Here is a 15,179-nt window from a genome sequence, read left to right on the forward strand (position 1 = left end):
ATGGACATTTAAGTTGCTTCCATGTCTTGGCTGTTGTAAACCATGCTGCAGTGAGCACTGGGGCGCGTGTGTCTTTTTGAATTACGGTTTTCTCCCAGTATGTGCCCAGTAGTGGGATTACTGGGTCATACGGTAGTTTTGTTTTTAGTTTTTTAAGGAACCTCTCTACTGTTCTCCATAGTGGCTGTAACCAATTTACATTCCCACCAACACTGTAGGAGGGGTTGCTTTCCTCCACACCCCCTCCAGCATTTATTGTTTGTAGATTTTTTTTTTGATAATAGCCATTCTGACTGATGTGTCTTTTGTTTGTTTTTGATTTTAGTTTAGCATTCAGATTTCTCTTTGTTTTTAGCTTGGGGAGTTTTTCCCCATTTTACGCACTATGAAATGTTAGTAAGGTAAGCATTACTCTAAGCAGTCACACTGCCAGCTCAGCTGTGCCTTGGTGGGCATCCCAAACTGTGATCCCTTTAAATAGACTCTCCAGTGAGTTGGGTTACACAGGACCCAGAGAAGCTTGGAATTAGGTCACTTGGTGTGTCTCCTTTAGAATTCAGACCCCAGAAATAAGAGCCTGCCGTGCCTGGTAGAGTCGTCGGCTCTGACTTTGACAAGTGACTGGGTTTATTTGCTCAGACTGTTGATTTGTGGTGATGAGATAGGAACCTGTGTTTTCTGAGTCTGGTCCTGCAGTTTGTTTAACTTTTGCATTCCAGTTATGCAAGTGAGCATGAATAATTACAACAGACAGTGGTAATTCCCCACCCTACAGCCCCTTCTTTCTTGCTAATAGAACTCTTTGTTCTAACGTTGGGTGGCCACCAGCTTCTGCCCTGAGGCTGGCTGCGGGGGGAGTGAATCTGGATCAGATCAGGCCAGCTGTAACGAATTCCACGCTGCTAGTACTTGATGTAGGAGAAGGCCTGAGATGCAATCCTGACCAACGGGAAGGAAGGAGAGGTCTGCCAAGAGGCTTCTGAGAAGGCCTCTTGCAATTTAAATGAAGACACAGAAAGGCTTATCTTATGGCCATGGGTTGTTGTGTGAGACCTGTGTGATGTTTGGAGCTGTGGCAGTGATCTTATGAGGATGGAACAAGTCTGAAGACGAAAGTCAGTACACTCAGGATGGGATCTCAGAACGATGGAAAATACCTGGCCCCTGATAATGTCACTGAGCTACCGAATCAACCAACCCTGGACTTAGTGTTATGTGAGATAATTAATTCCTTAATATTTTAAGGCACTTTAAGTTGGATTTCTTTTTACTTGTATCCAAAATCATCCTAACTTAAATGAGAGAGAAAAGCAAGACAACTTAAGAAGAGTCAGAGCCTGTGTGCTGGAAATGGGAGGAATGATGTGATTAGCACATTCAAACACGTTCATCCTAGAAATGACACCTGGGTGTTTTCTGCTCCTTTCCTTGAACCGCAGGCCTGGCTTTCTTAGTGTTTGCTGGTGACTCATGTTGAGCAGCTCTGTGACCTAGGGGGTTTGTCAGACTGTGCTCATTTTTCCATTTTATTGTTGAAATGATTATGCAGAGTGAATGACAGCATCCCCATTTTACAGATAAAAAAAAAATGAGGCTCAAAGAAATGAAATAATTTCATTAATGTACCAGAGCCAAAAGTAGCAGAGCTGGAATTTCTATTCAGGCCTACATGATTGTGATTCTGAAGCACCCAACTTCAAAAAAAAAGCTCTCCTGACTTTTAAATAAAGCTCCTGACTTTATTTATTTGTCTGCTCGTGGTCCTGGTTGCGGCATGTGGGCTCTAGTTCCCCCACCAGGGATGAAATCTGGGCCCCGTTGCATTGGGAACCTGGAGTCCTAGCCACTGGACCACCAGAGAATTCCCTGAAGCTCCCGATTTTATTCTTAATGGCATATTGTTTCCAGAAAGAGGACTCTCTGAAATATCACAATCACCCCAGTTTGAACTTGTGAGTACATTAAGCAGTAAGTATTGAGTAAGTTAGGATCACTCAGTGTAAAGGTCAGCAAACCACGTCCCACCTCCTGCTTTTGTGAATGAAGTTCTGTTGGAACACAGTCACAAACATTCATGTGTTTACTGTCTGTGGCTGCTTTTAGGCAAAAGTTGTGACTGAGGCCATGTGGCCCATAAAGTCTTAAGTAGATATTAGCGCGTTCTTTACAGCAAAAGTGTGCCAAGCCCTGTCTTCGAGAACAAAGGTCAGAGGATGCCGCCAAAACCTGTTGCCACACTGTGTTCAGATGTCTATGGTCCATTTACCCCGCTAGATGGTGCGCGCTGGGCGTGCCAGGCACCGTGTCTGTTTCACTTCCTCCTGACTTTCCAGCTCCTGGCATGGTGTCTAGAAGTATATGGGTTCTTCAATAAAATTATGCTCAGTAAATATCCTTCGGTGGGAAGGAAGGGGATTGTTCAGTGTGCACAGCACTGTTTCTCACGATTCCTGAGGTGCCTTGGGCCGTGGTCACTCTCGAGTTGCTTCCTTTTGCTGGTTCATAGCCTGTGCCTTCTCACTGTGCTCTCATGTGTTAGAAGGAGCCTCGTTTAATCCCATTCACGAGGGTGCCACCCTCATCACCAAAGTCCACTCGAAGCCCCATATCCTAATCTTGTCATCTTTGGGGGTTAGAATTTCAATAGATGAATTTTGAGGGGACCCACTCAGTTATAAAAGTGGCATTTCAATGGCATTACCTTGGAATTTGATGTTCTTGTAGATCACCATCAGGTTATGTGTTGGCAGTCTGTTTCAAGGTGATAGGCCTGATTCTGAACATACCAGAGGCACATTTATTATTGAGATGCCCGTCTTGTAAAACTAAAATGTAATTTTCCTTATTTGCTCAGCAGCCTTTGTCACCTCCGACCTTGACACTTTGTCTTCTCTCTTCTATAATGCCATGGCCCAACCTCTTGGCACACTTTCTACTTCTCTGAAGATCCTTCCTGGCATATCACTTCTATACCCTCAGACATTAAATATTACTTATACTTGGATTGGGCTTCCCAGAATCTTCCTGCCAAAGCAGGATACATAAGAGACTTAGGTTTGATCCCTGGGTTGGGAAGGTCCCCTGGAGGAGGACATGGCAACCCACTCGTGTTCTTGCCCGGAGAATCCCATGGACAGAGGAGCCTAGTAGGCTGCAGTCCATGGGGTCGCAAAGAGTCTGATATGACTGAAGTGACTTAGCACGTATGTATCCTTGGATTCTGTTGTTGACTCTTATTTCTATACATACTGTCTGAATTTCATGGTGAAAATTGCTGTCTATGTGTTGATTAAGTTATGCCTCCCGCAGGTCAACTCCTGGTCTTTCTCCTGAGTGTCTCCATTTGAACGTACCAAGGGCTTGTGAGAGTCTACATGACTGAGTCGTCATCCCTACCCTCACCCCCATGTTTGCTCCTGTGCTCCCTGCTTAGTGCATGGCTCTGCCCTTCACCCAGGTCCCCTGGCCAGCCCTCGGGCTTCCTCCCAGCCTCCTCCTTCCCCTGCAGCTGCTCAAACTTCTATTTTTTCTCTTTATCTTTTAAAAATTGTCATAAAGTTCAGTCGCTCAGTCGTGTCCGACTCTTTGCGACCCCATGGACTGCAGCACTGCAGGCTTCCCTGTCCATCACCAATTCCTAGAGCTTGCTCAAACTCATGTCCATTGAGTTGGTGATGCCATGCAACCATCTCATCCTTTGTTATCCCCTTCTGCTCTGCCTTCAGTCTTTCCCAGCATCAGGGTCTTTTCCAGTCTCTCAGTTCTTCGCATCAGGTGAAAGTATTAGAGCTTTAGCTTCAGCATGAGTCCTTCCAATGAATATTCAGGACTGATTTCCTTTAGGATGGACTGGTTTGATCTCCTTGAAAAGATCAAAAAAGTATCCACACCATTAAAATGTCCATTTTAACCATTTTTAAGTGTACAGTTAAAAGGCATTGAGTGCATTCACATTATACAGCCATCACCACCATCCATCTTCAGAACCTTTTCATCTTCCCAAATTGAAACGCCTCCCCTATTAAATAACAACTCTCCATTTACCTTCCCCTAGCCCCTGGCAACCACCAATCTATGTCTCTATGAATGTGATTACTTTAGGTCCTTCATATAAGTAAAGTCAGTTAGTATTTGTGCTTTTGTATTTGGCTTATTTCACTTAGCATAATGTCTTCCAGGTTCATGCATTTGTAGCGTGTGTCAGCATTGCCTTCTCTTTTAAGGTTAGGTAATAATCCATTGCATGGATAGAGCACTCTTTGTTTATCCACTCATCTGTCAATGGGTTACTTCTGCTTATTGGCTATTGTGAAAAGTGCAGCCGTGAACATGGGTGTACAAATAATTGTTCAAGCTTAAGTAGATGGCTGGATCACATGGTAATTCTACGTTTAGTTTTTTGAAGAGCCACCATACTGTTTTCCATACTGGATGCTTTTAAAATTCCCACCAGCAATGCACAAGAGTTCCAGTTTCTCCATAACACATAAGAGTTCCAATTTCTCCATGTCTTCACCAACATTGTTACTTGTGTGTGTGTGTTTTAACATTTTGTTACATAAATTAACCTATTTATTATAGGCTAAAAGTGAAAGTATTAGTTGCTCAGTTGTGTCTGATTCTTTGCGCCCCCATGGACTGTAGCCCACTAGGCTCCTCTGTCCATGGAATTCTCCTGGGAAGAATACTGGAGTGGGTTGCCATTTCCTTCTTCAGGGGATCTTCCTGACCCAAGGATCGAACCCACTGTCCTTTGCATCTCCCGTATGGGCAGCCGGGTTCTTTACCACTAGCGCCACCTGGGAAGCTAACAACACTATCCGGTGCTGCTTCTCCTGGTCCTTCAGCTCCTTAGTCTTCTTTCTGATGCAGCCTTGACTGTGACGGCAGAGGTGGTGGTGAAGGTCCGGGCACCACCAGCTGCTGTTCTCACACAGGAACCGCAGTGCCGAGTGCCCACGGCTCGTCTCTTCTTGGTTTTGCCACAGAAGGAGCAGGTGTGCTTGGCGTGCTGGCTGGTGTCGGTCTTCTTCACCGTCTTCCTGAGGGAGGCATCGTGACGGGCCCCGTATTTGCTCATGATTCTGACCTCCTTGGTGCATTTCGCCAGGTTGCCACCACTTACGTCTGAGCCCAAGAGCTATTTGTGTTCTTTCTGGTGGTAGCCATTCTGCCAGCTGCCAGGTGATATCTCATGGTGGTTTTGATCTCTTCTCTCTTGAAGTTTCAGATATCTCTCAAAGTCATTCACGAGCTCCCCACCAGTTCAGCCTGACAGTGCCCCCCCCTTGGCTCCTGCCAGCCGCCCCGCCCTACGCCCCCCAGTAGTCCTGAGTCCTCAGTATGATGCCACCTGTTTTCTTGTCTCCCTCTCTCGGTGGTCCTGGGCTGGGTCCATTCTTGCTCACATTGCAGCTCCGGTGTACTAGAAGGACCTGGCCATAGAAAGACTGCATTCGGAATAATGACTGGAGGACCCAGACTTCAGGTCTTGCTGCTCATTCTCCTGGGGTGCCAAGCCCCGCCCCTTCTGTCTGTGCATCTTCACAGTTGAAAGCAGGTGGTATTAATATACCCCCAACTCTAAAATTAGAGAAACCAACTCCCGTGATCCTCGGTGGGGATTTTTGAAAATGGTTGATTGCATTTAAATCAAATCTGAGTTTATATTTTGCTTCACCACGTCACCGTGGGTAACAATTTCATTTCTGTAGAAAATTATTTGTGGAGGAAGCCGCCTGTGCCAGGAGAGCCCTGGGCCCCTCCTTCTGACTGTGAGGGGAAGTCCACCCTACCCAGCCTTCCATCCCGTCATGTTTTCAGTTCCCTGTTTTTATTTCTCTGGTGAATTCGAAAACTTGCAAATCAGCTAGGTCTGGTGAAAGAGACATTGGGAGGATGTTTGCCGAAGGGGCAGAGAAGATGTCCAGATTGGCAATAAAAATGTTCAGCAGCTGGAGGGGAAATGCTGGCCTTAGGGAGGGAGCCAGTGTGCTGCCCCATGGGTGAGCTGTTAACCAGTGAGATGCTAGATTCAGGCAGTGTCCACGGAGTCCTGGGGAGGGTCCTTGACTGCTGGGGTGGCTGAGGGCTTGGGCCAGTGGCCACTTAGAAAGGGGAACACAACTGCCCCAGGATATTAGGATCTGGGGTTTCCCTGGTGGTGCTAGTGGTAAAGAACCTGCCTGCTAATGCAAGAGTCGTAAGAGACACGGGTTTGATTCCTGGGTCGGGAAGATCCCCTGGAGAAGGGAATGGCTACCCACTCCAATATTCTTGTCTGAAGAGTCCCATGGACAGAGGGGCCTGGCAGGCTACAGACGATGGGGTCACAAAGAGTTGGACATGACTGATCAACTTAGCACGCACATATTAGGATCTGCTGTAGCCAGACTGGTGCCTCTTGGCCGGAGGGGACCTCTGGCTGTTTCAGAGGTGTTTAATCTTGATGTCCGGTATGTTAAGTCTCAGACTCGGAGACTTCCCTGGTGGTCCAGCGGCTGGGAATCTGCCTTCCAGTGCAGGGGATGTGGGTTTGATCCCTGGTTGGGGAATTAAGATCCGACATGCCACAACCATGGAGAAGGAAATGGCAACCCACTCCAGTGTTCTTGCCTAGAGAATCCTTTGGACAGAGGAGCCTGGTGGGCTTCCGTCTATGGGGTCGCACAGAGTCGGACACAACTGAAGCGACTTAGCAGCAGCAGCAGCAGCAGCATTCCACAACTAAGACCTGATGCTGCCAAGTAAATAGTTTTTTTTTTTTCCAAAAGGCTCAAACCTGGGCTCAGAGTTGCCAGTTTAGAGTTATTATCCAGTCTATTGGTTCCGTGGGTCCTTCACCCTGTCAGTGTGAAAATGGATCTTGCACGGAGTATGGAGTACACCCCTAGAGGAAGGCGGGGCACAGGTTTGGGAAGTGCTGGAGGATGTTCCCACTGGGAGCATGAAGGAGGTGCCACGTGGACCCCTGTGTCATGTGGACAAGGGCCAGCTGTGCCGGGCTGAGGTGTTAGGGCTGGGAACCCAGACGCCAGCTGCTCCCAGGGCCAGACAGCCCCCAGAGATGAGTGAGGAGGGCGCCAGGGAGAGGCGGCACCTGTGAGGCACGTTGCCCCCGTGGAGCAGGCTGGGACGTGTGGTCCGTCTGTGGGTTCAGGTGGAAGCGAGGACAGAGTTAGATGAGCCACCAGCAGTCTGCCATGGTGGATGTTTTCCTCTTCTTTATAGAGTAGTCAGATGGGGACATTAGAATAGAGCCCAAAGGAAGGGAGGGGGTTAGCCGTCCTGTTATTGCGAGAAGGAATCCCAGGTGGTTCAACAAGTTCAATGTATGGCAAAAACCGCCACAATATTGTAAAGTAATTAGCCTCCAATTAAAATTAAAAAAAATTTTTTTTCTTGCCTAAAACACACACACACCCACACCCACATACACACACCCACACCACACACACACACACACACACACACACACACACACACACACACACACTCCTGCAGCAGTCAGTCGTGTGTTTGCTCTCCAGTTGACTCCCTGCCTTCCCATGCAAGTTCTGTTTCCCAGGCCTCCTCGCCCATCCTTTCGGTGGGAGGTGGTGGTGCGGGGGGCAGGTGAGAGGACAGGGAAGCAGCTTGATTGGGGGTGGGGGCATCTCTAGCACTGAGTGCTTCCTGTGGTCCGTGGAGGTCCCCCCTCTGCTGCCAGTTCCCCGACTTTACCCCTTGGTCCCTCTGCCACAGTCCAGCTGGTACCCACAGCCACGGTAGCGTCACCTGGTACCGCCTTTGGTTCCTCTGGCTCTAGGGTTGGGTCCTTTTTTGTTTTGGCCACGACACATGGCATGCAGGATCTTCCCCGACCAGGAATCGAACCCGTGTCCCCCCGCACTGGCTGTGCCCCTCACATTGGGAGCATGGAGTTCTTAACCACTGGACCACCCGTGAAGTCCAAAACGGTTTGGATGTCTGACGTCGGTTGTCTCTGGGTTCCCTCGGTATCTCCTATTCGCTTTTTGGCTTCCACGGTCTCTGTAACAGATGTCTTATGTGAAGCTCCTTCAGTGGGCTAGCTCATGTGGTTTCTGATTTTGTGACTGGGTGGGCCCTGGGATGGAGCAAGCTTGGCTTGTTGGTGAGCGGCCAGGAGACCCGGGGGATTGTCGCAGGGTGAGTGACAGCGAGAGTGGGATGAGGTGAGGCGGAGAGGGAGAGGGAGAGGCAGCCAGGTCCCGTCTGGGCAGTAAGTGCCAGTTCACCCTCCTTTCCTTGCTTTATTTCTGTAATTTCCGTTCACCCCCACCAAGATAATTGGTGCTTGTTCTTTAGAGTCAGTAGGGATGTTTACGTTTAAATCTCCCGAAGTCTTCAAAAGCAATCTCAGATCATTGTGTGTTTATTTATTCTTTAAAAATGCATCAAGTTCTGAATTATACACTTTAAAATGCTGAATTTTATATTCAGTGAATTTTACTACAATTGAAAAAAAAACAAAAAACAGGACAGTGGCTAAGTTGCCTTTACTGGCAAGTTTGTTTTCCTAACTGAAAGGGAATTTAATCGCAGAGTTAATTTCAGTTTCAGAATGTAAAACGGTATAGCCAATGTGGAAAATACTTTGATGGCTTCTCAAAAAATTAAGCACAGATTTACCAAACAATCCTGCAATTCTATTCCTAGATGCAGACCTAAAAAAACTGAAAGCAGGGAATCACAAATATTCATAGCAGGGTTATTCACAGGAGCCAAAACGAAGAAACGAGAACCCAAACGTGCATCGACAGGTGAATGGATAACGAAGTGTGGTGTTTACTCTAAGTATGTTTGTGCTCAGCCACTGAGTCGTGTCTGACTCTTGCAGCCCTAGGGACTGTGCCCCACCAGGCTCCTCTGTCCATGGGATTCTCCAGGCAAGAATACTGGAGTGGGCTGCCATTCCCTTCTCCAGGGGATCTCCCCAACCCAGGAATCAAATCTGCATTGCCTGCATTGGCGGGCAGACTCTTCACGATGGAGCCATCTGGGAAGCCCATACTATTTATAATGGAATAGTATTCAGTCATAAGAAGACACGCTGCTACTTACTATAACATGGATGAGCCTTAAAAACATACTAAGTGAGAGTTGTCAGACACAAAAGATCACATGTGGTGTGATTCCACTTATACGTAGAATCTAGAATAGTCAAATTCATAGAGAAAGTATGTGGAATAGAGGTTTACGGGGGGCGGGATATGGGAGGGAGGATGGGGAGAGTGTTAGTGTTTAATGGCTGTGAGGTTTCTGTTTCAGTGATGAAAAGTTCTGGAAATGGAGAGTGGTGGTGGTTGCATGACTTTGTGAATGTATTTCATGTCACTGAATTATACACTTGAAATGGTTAAGGTGGTATTTTATTATGCATGTTTTGCTACAATTTAAGAGAGCAAAAAAGTTTCAAGTTTACATGTTTTGTATGAGTCTTTAGCATGTGTTCTTCGTGGTCAAAGCTCAGTCCCTGTGTTCTAGTTCCAGGAGGCAGCCTTGTGGCTGATTGAATCACGGCCAAGTGAGAAAGCCACGGCCCCTCATTGGAAACTCGGCTTTGCCAGTGAACTTGTGTCTTGTCGTCAGGCTCACCGAGGTGTGAGCGGGCTTTGAGGATGCCTGTGGTCACCCAGGTCTCAGGTGGAAACGTGGAAGCGCTTGGCTTGCCTTTTGTTCCTGGAATGGTTGATACTATGTATGGCTGATTCTGTTGGCTTCCTACTGAAAAATCCATCCCTCTTTTCTTTGGCTTATTATAGCCCTGATTGTGCTTGGGGCTGTGGGGTGTCCTTCTCTAGGTCAAAGCTCATGAGCGGTTTAGCCAGTCTTGACATGTTCTTCACTCTCTTGTGTGCATTTATCCTTGTCTGAAAAAAACGAGGTAATAGAGCTGGCTTTATCTTAACCTCTTTCTTCTGTTCCCGTTGTGAATGCGAGGCCCAGAGTGGCCACCTGATGCGAAGAGCTGACTCACTGGAAAAGACCCTGATGCTGGGAAAGATTGGGGGCAAGAGGAGGAGGGGGCGACAGAGGATGAGATAGCTGGGTGGCATCACCGACTCAATGGTCATGAGTTTGAGCAAACTCCGGGAGATAGTAAAGGATAGGGAAGCCTGGCGTGCTGCAGTCCCTGGGGTTGCAAAGAGTCGGACCCGACTGAGTGAGTGAACGATAGCAGAGAGGTGACAGTGCCCTGAGACAGTGAGGCGAAGGCCAGGAGGGTGGGTGTTCTGCCCACGACAGAGCCTTCCAACCAGCTGTCTGTACCTCCAGACTGAATTGTCCTTTGTTGTTTACGGGGAGCCTAGCTCCTTGTCTCTGTGTTTTCTGTTTTTTGTTGAGTGGTGCTTTTTTTGTTTGTTTGTTTATTTTAATTTTATTTTTAAGGTTTTCGGTCATACCCCATAGCATGTGGACCTTAATTCCTCCACCAGGGGTTGAACTCGCGCGCCCTACATGGGAAGGCAGAGTCTTAACCACTGGACTGCTGCAGGAGGCCCTGTTTCTTGTTTAATTTTGAGGGATATCCCCACCCCCCCCCCAGAGCCTGCCATGTTGTGGGTCCCCCTGAAATGATTGTCAGGTGATTGAAGAACATGCCCATGCTCCCTGCATTAGGCTTCTTCTAGTTGCAAGTGACAGCCAGACTCGCAGACAGCCCGAAGCAGAAAAGGGCACTTCCTGACTTCAGTAAATAAGAAAACTAGGGGTGGAGCCGGATTCAGGGGCTCAGCATCCCCCACGTCTGTCCCTGGATCTCTCTCATCACCACTTCTCTGGGTGGGCCACTCTACATGAGAGGGTACAGTGGCCCCAGGAAGCTCCAGATTGACATGACTATGAAGAGTTCCTGCCTCTAGCACAGAAGTTAGCAAACTTCTTCCTTAAGGGATCGAATAGCGAGTACAGTACTTCAGGCTTTGTGGGCTGTAAGTTTTTGTAGCAGCTCTGCCTTTGTAGCAGGAACGCAGCTACAGACGACTTGTAAACAAATGCCCGTGACTGCATTCCCATAAAACTTTATTTGCACACACATTGATGGGGCTGCTGAATCTGGCCCTTCAGTTGTTGTCTGCTGACTTCACTCTGAAAAGAGACAAGGCCTCTCTTCTAGTGGTTCAGGTAGAGTTGTGGGGAGGGCCCACTGGTCTAGGGCTGGGACCAGGGGAATACTCACTTTAGGCAGAGAATTGCAGGGAGCTCCAAAAACCCTCAGCAATCAAGATCAATCATATTTTTATATAATATTAAAAAAATGAAAACACAGAAAAGACTCCATCACACGAAGGTCACACAAAAGTCATACAAAATGTCAAGCAGGGCCAGAACGAGGGGGCGCTGAGTAAGGTGATTTGAGGCGCCCGCCCTGCTGTGGCCAGGTGGTTGCTCAGCCCGGGTCACCTGCCGAGCCCTGTAGCGCTAAAGGCACCTTACAGAGAAGCGAATGGAACACAGATCCCCTGGGAAAGAGAGGCACACGGGCCAGAGGAAAGGGCAAGGCTTGCTCTTCGCCTGTCTTGGCCGTGAAGTACTTCATACACATGCTTTATTTTCTCAGTTTTCTCCCCCTCATCTCAAACCTCAAAGGCAGGTAGTAATCCCCATTTTACAGATGAAGAAAATGAAGGACAGAATAAGTCGCCCAGGGTCACGCAAGGCCTGAACTAGAATTTGAGCCAGGGTTTTTGTCTGCCAAAGTGCATTCTTTGAATTGGCATTGGTTAGTGTTGAAATTTTGCAAAAATCCTCTGTCATCCTGTCAGCAGGGACCCCCAGGTAGCTCACCTTAGTGCTCCCCTCCTGGCTCCTGTTCTTGTCAGCAGATGGCTTTCAGGAGCTGGGAGAACCAGAAGCCCTCACCTGCTTTTGGAATCAGCCTCCGGTTTGGAGCAGTAAGCAATCAGTGTATACGCCCCAATTAAATTATGGACACCGCAGTGTTAAGTGGCAGGTGAGCTGCGCTTTAAGTAGACCACATTAATTCTGGCAGTGGGAGCGGAGCCCTGCTGGGATATTGATGATCAGCAGCCGCATCATTCAGGCGAGCTTTAGAAGGATTCCGGAGTGGTAAGCAATTTAGAAATGGAAAGATGAAAACACGCCTTGAAGTGTTTCGTGTGTTTTCAAGGTCAGAGGGAGGTGACTGCAGTTTTCAGAAAAGACAGGATGCAGATGAGAGTCTCTGGACTGAAGTCATGCTGGATGTACTGATGGTTGTCTGGTGGGTTACGATGCAAGTTATTGGCTGGCTGGCCGGCTGGCCCCAATACTCTCAGCAAATGTCCTGTCTTGGTTTCTGAGAAAGGCTTCAAGTAGAAGCCTTCCTTCACTTTATTCTATCTTTATGTACAGACACTGACACAGAGTGATTTCATGCAACACTTTGCTGCCTAGGCCAATTTTTTTTAAAAGAAAAAATTTTAACTTTTAAATAGGAAACGTGTTAAAAGAAAAGTTATGCATTTGTGTGGTTTGGACTGATCTAATGGGTTTCGGGGGACTTTCCTGGTGGTCCAGTGGCTGAGACTCCATGCTCCCAATGCAGGGGGCACAGGTTTGATCTCTGGTCAGGGAACTGGATCTCACATGCTGCAACTGAGTTAAAATTTTAAAGAAGTAACTAGTGGGTTTCAGAAGGGGGTTAGTTTGGCATTTAGGGATTGAGAGAAGGCATTCTGAGTGATCCACTCTGCTGGTGGTTTTACCAGTCCTTCTTGGGATGTTTCTTTGAAATGATTTCAGAGATTGACTTGATCCACGAATGCACACACACACGTGTGCGTATGTACACATTTAGATGCCGTGAAAAGAAAAAGGAAAAGAGGAAACAACCTGTATGTTCTCGGATAAGAAGGTAATTCTTTAGCAAACAGTGGTTGGTCACCATGGGCTGGACGTCACGCTCAGTGTTTTATCTCCCTTTTCTCCAGTTACTCCAGAAACCCTGGGGGAGTCTACACTTGGGGGCTTCTGTTAAGAGAGAGGAGTCTGAAGCTTAGCATGCTTGAGGGATCTGCCCAGAGGCATTCCCCTGAAGACCTCCTCACCTGTTGTCCTGCCCACGAGACCAGAAGCTTGTTAGGGACACGTCCTTCTTGTCTACCTGGGGGCCCATAGCTTCGCCCAGCTCATGGCTCCCAGGAAGAAGGCAGTCTGTGCTCCCTGAGCTAAATTGCAATCTTAGACTCAGCTTGTCAGCCTGGTGTCCAGTTTATGGAGATGTGCGTATTCACATCCTTCTGGAAGGAAGGTTCAAAGATCTTGTCACCTTCTCAGAGGGGTCCGTGAGTCTGTTTAGCTCCTGGGTTGGAATCCATCAAGCAATTGTGAACACGATCCTTTTCAAGGAGGGGAGCCCCCCTCACTTTGCAAGATGGTTTGATGACGTGGTTCACAGTGAGACAGCTCTGAGGTCCTTTTCTGCTGTCCCACTTATAACTGTGTATCACTGGGCCGGTTACTTCACTTGGCTGGGTCTCAGCCTTGTCTTTGACATGGAGACAGCAGTGGTAGTTGAGAGGACTGAGGTTAGATGAAAAGTGTGGAGTGCAGTGGCTGGTACGTACTTAATGCTCAATAAGTAGCAGTGTCTGTCCCTGTTGTTGCTGTTATTATTATTGACAGCATTGAAAAGTATTGATGAACTACTATTAAGTAAAGGTTGGTCACAAAATTAGGTATATACTAGAATAACACCTATGAAAAAAATCTGTGTGTGTATGGACAAAAAAGGCAGGATGTGAAGCGACGTGGTGACTATTTTATGGATAAAGACACACTTCTTAGCTTTCCCTTAAAGCCTTAAATCTGTTCCTATTATTAGACATACAGAAATCTCCCTGAAGGAACTAGAAATGAGGACGGTTAGTTATGCACAGGGATGTTCAAATCACTACACGGGGAAAATTGGCATTGTATTATGTTCCCAGCAGTCATGAAATAAATTATGTTTAACTGGGGAGCCATCGAAAATCATGTTTCCAAAGATCTTCAAATGTTACGGAGAAAATGCCCATGATCTAGACAAGGAAAGAAACAAGTCCAGATACAAAGCTACGAATGTGTGGTGTGTGTGTGTGTGTGTGTATGTGTATATATATATATACACATACACACACACATGTACACGTGTCCCCTGGAGGAGGGCATGGCAGCCCATTCCAGTATTCTTGCCTGGAGAATCCCATGGACAGAGGAACCTGGCGAGCTACAGTCCATAGGGTCACAGAGAGTCAGACGTGACTGAAGTGACTGAGCGCACACACATACATATACAGCACACAGTATGACGATATGTTAATTTCTTGCTGCTGCTGCTCCAACAAATTATTGCAAACTTTGTGGCTTACAACAACACGAATTAATTTTCCTACATCTATGGAGGGCAGAAGTCCAGAGTCAGTCTCACTGGGCTAAAGGCAAGGCGATGGCAGGGCTGGTGCCTTCTGGAGGCTCCCGGGCAGGATCTGTTCCTTGCCTCTTCCGGCTTCTGGCAGCTTCTGGTGGCTTCTAGCAGTTTCCAGCATTCCTTGGCTGTGGCCGCATCACTCCAGGCTCTGCTTCTCTGGTCATGCTGCTGCCTTCCCTTCTGCCTCAGATCTCCCTCCCCACCCCTCTTTTCTGTACAAATTTTATTATTTATTTTTGTTTTTGGCTGTGCTGGGTCTTCGTTGCTATGCACAGGCTTTCTCTAGTTGTGGAGCACAGGGGCTGCTCTTCGTTGTGCACGGGCTTCTCATTGCCGTGGGTTCTTTTGTTGGGGGGCACGGGCTCTTGGGTGAGTGGGCTTCAGTAGCTGAAGCATGTGGGCTCACTGGTTTTGGTTCCAGGCTCTAGAGCACAGGCTCAGTGGTTGTGGCGCATGGGCTTAGCTGCTCCAAGGCATGTGGGATCTTGCCGGACCAGGGATCCAACCCATGTGCCCTGCATTGATTGGCAGGTGGCTTCTTTACCACTGAACCACCAGGGAAGCCCTCCCCCTACCTCTTTTAAAGATACCTGTGGTTATGTCAGGCCCAGAGAGACTATCCAGGGTAGTCACCCCATCTCAAGATCCTGAATTTAGTCACAGCTACAGAGTCCCTTGTGCCGTGTAAGGTAAGATGTCCAGGTTCCAGGGCTTATGATGTGGTTATCTTTGGGAGTCACAATTC

At 47.7% G+C, this 15,179-nt stretch overlaps 1 protein-coding gene across 5 annotated transcripts in view; it reads left to right on the plus strand.

Annotated features, from left to right (window-relative positions):
* The window catches only part of SNX29 (sorting nexin 29), a 596,714-nt gene that overhangs the window by 54,185 nt on the left and 527,350 nt on the right, over window positions 1-15,179 (plus strand). The gene's annotated exons all lie outside the window — the stretch shown is intronic.

The sequence above is a fragment of the Bos indicus genome, chromosome 25 (assembly GCF_029378745.1).
Source record: "Bos indicus isolate NIAB-ARS_2022 breed Sahiwal x Tharparkar chromosome 25, NIAB-ARS_B.indTharparkar_mat_pri_1.0, whole genome shotgun sequence".
NCBI lineage: Eukaryota > Metazoa > Chordata > Mammalia > Artiodactyla > Bovidae > Bos > Bos indicus.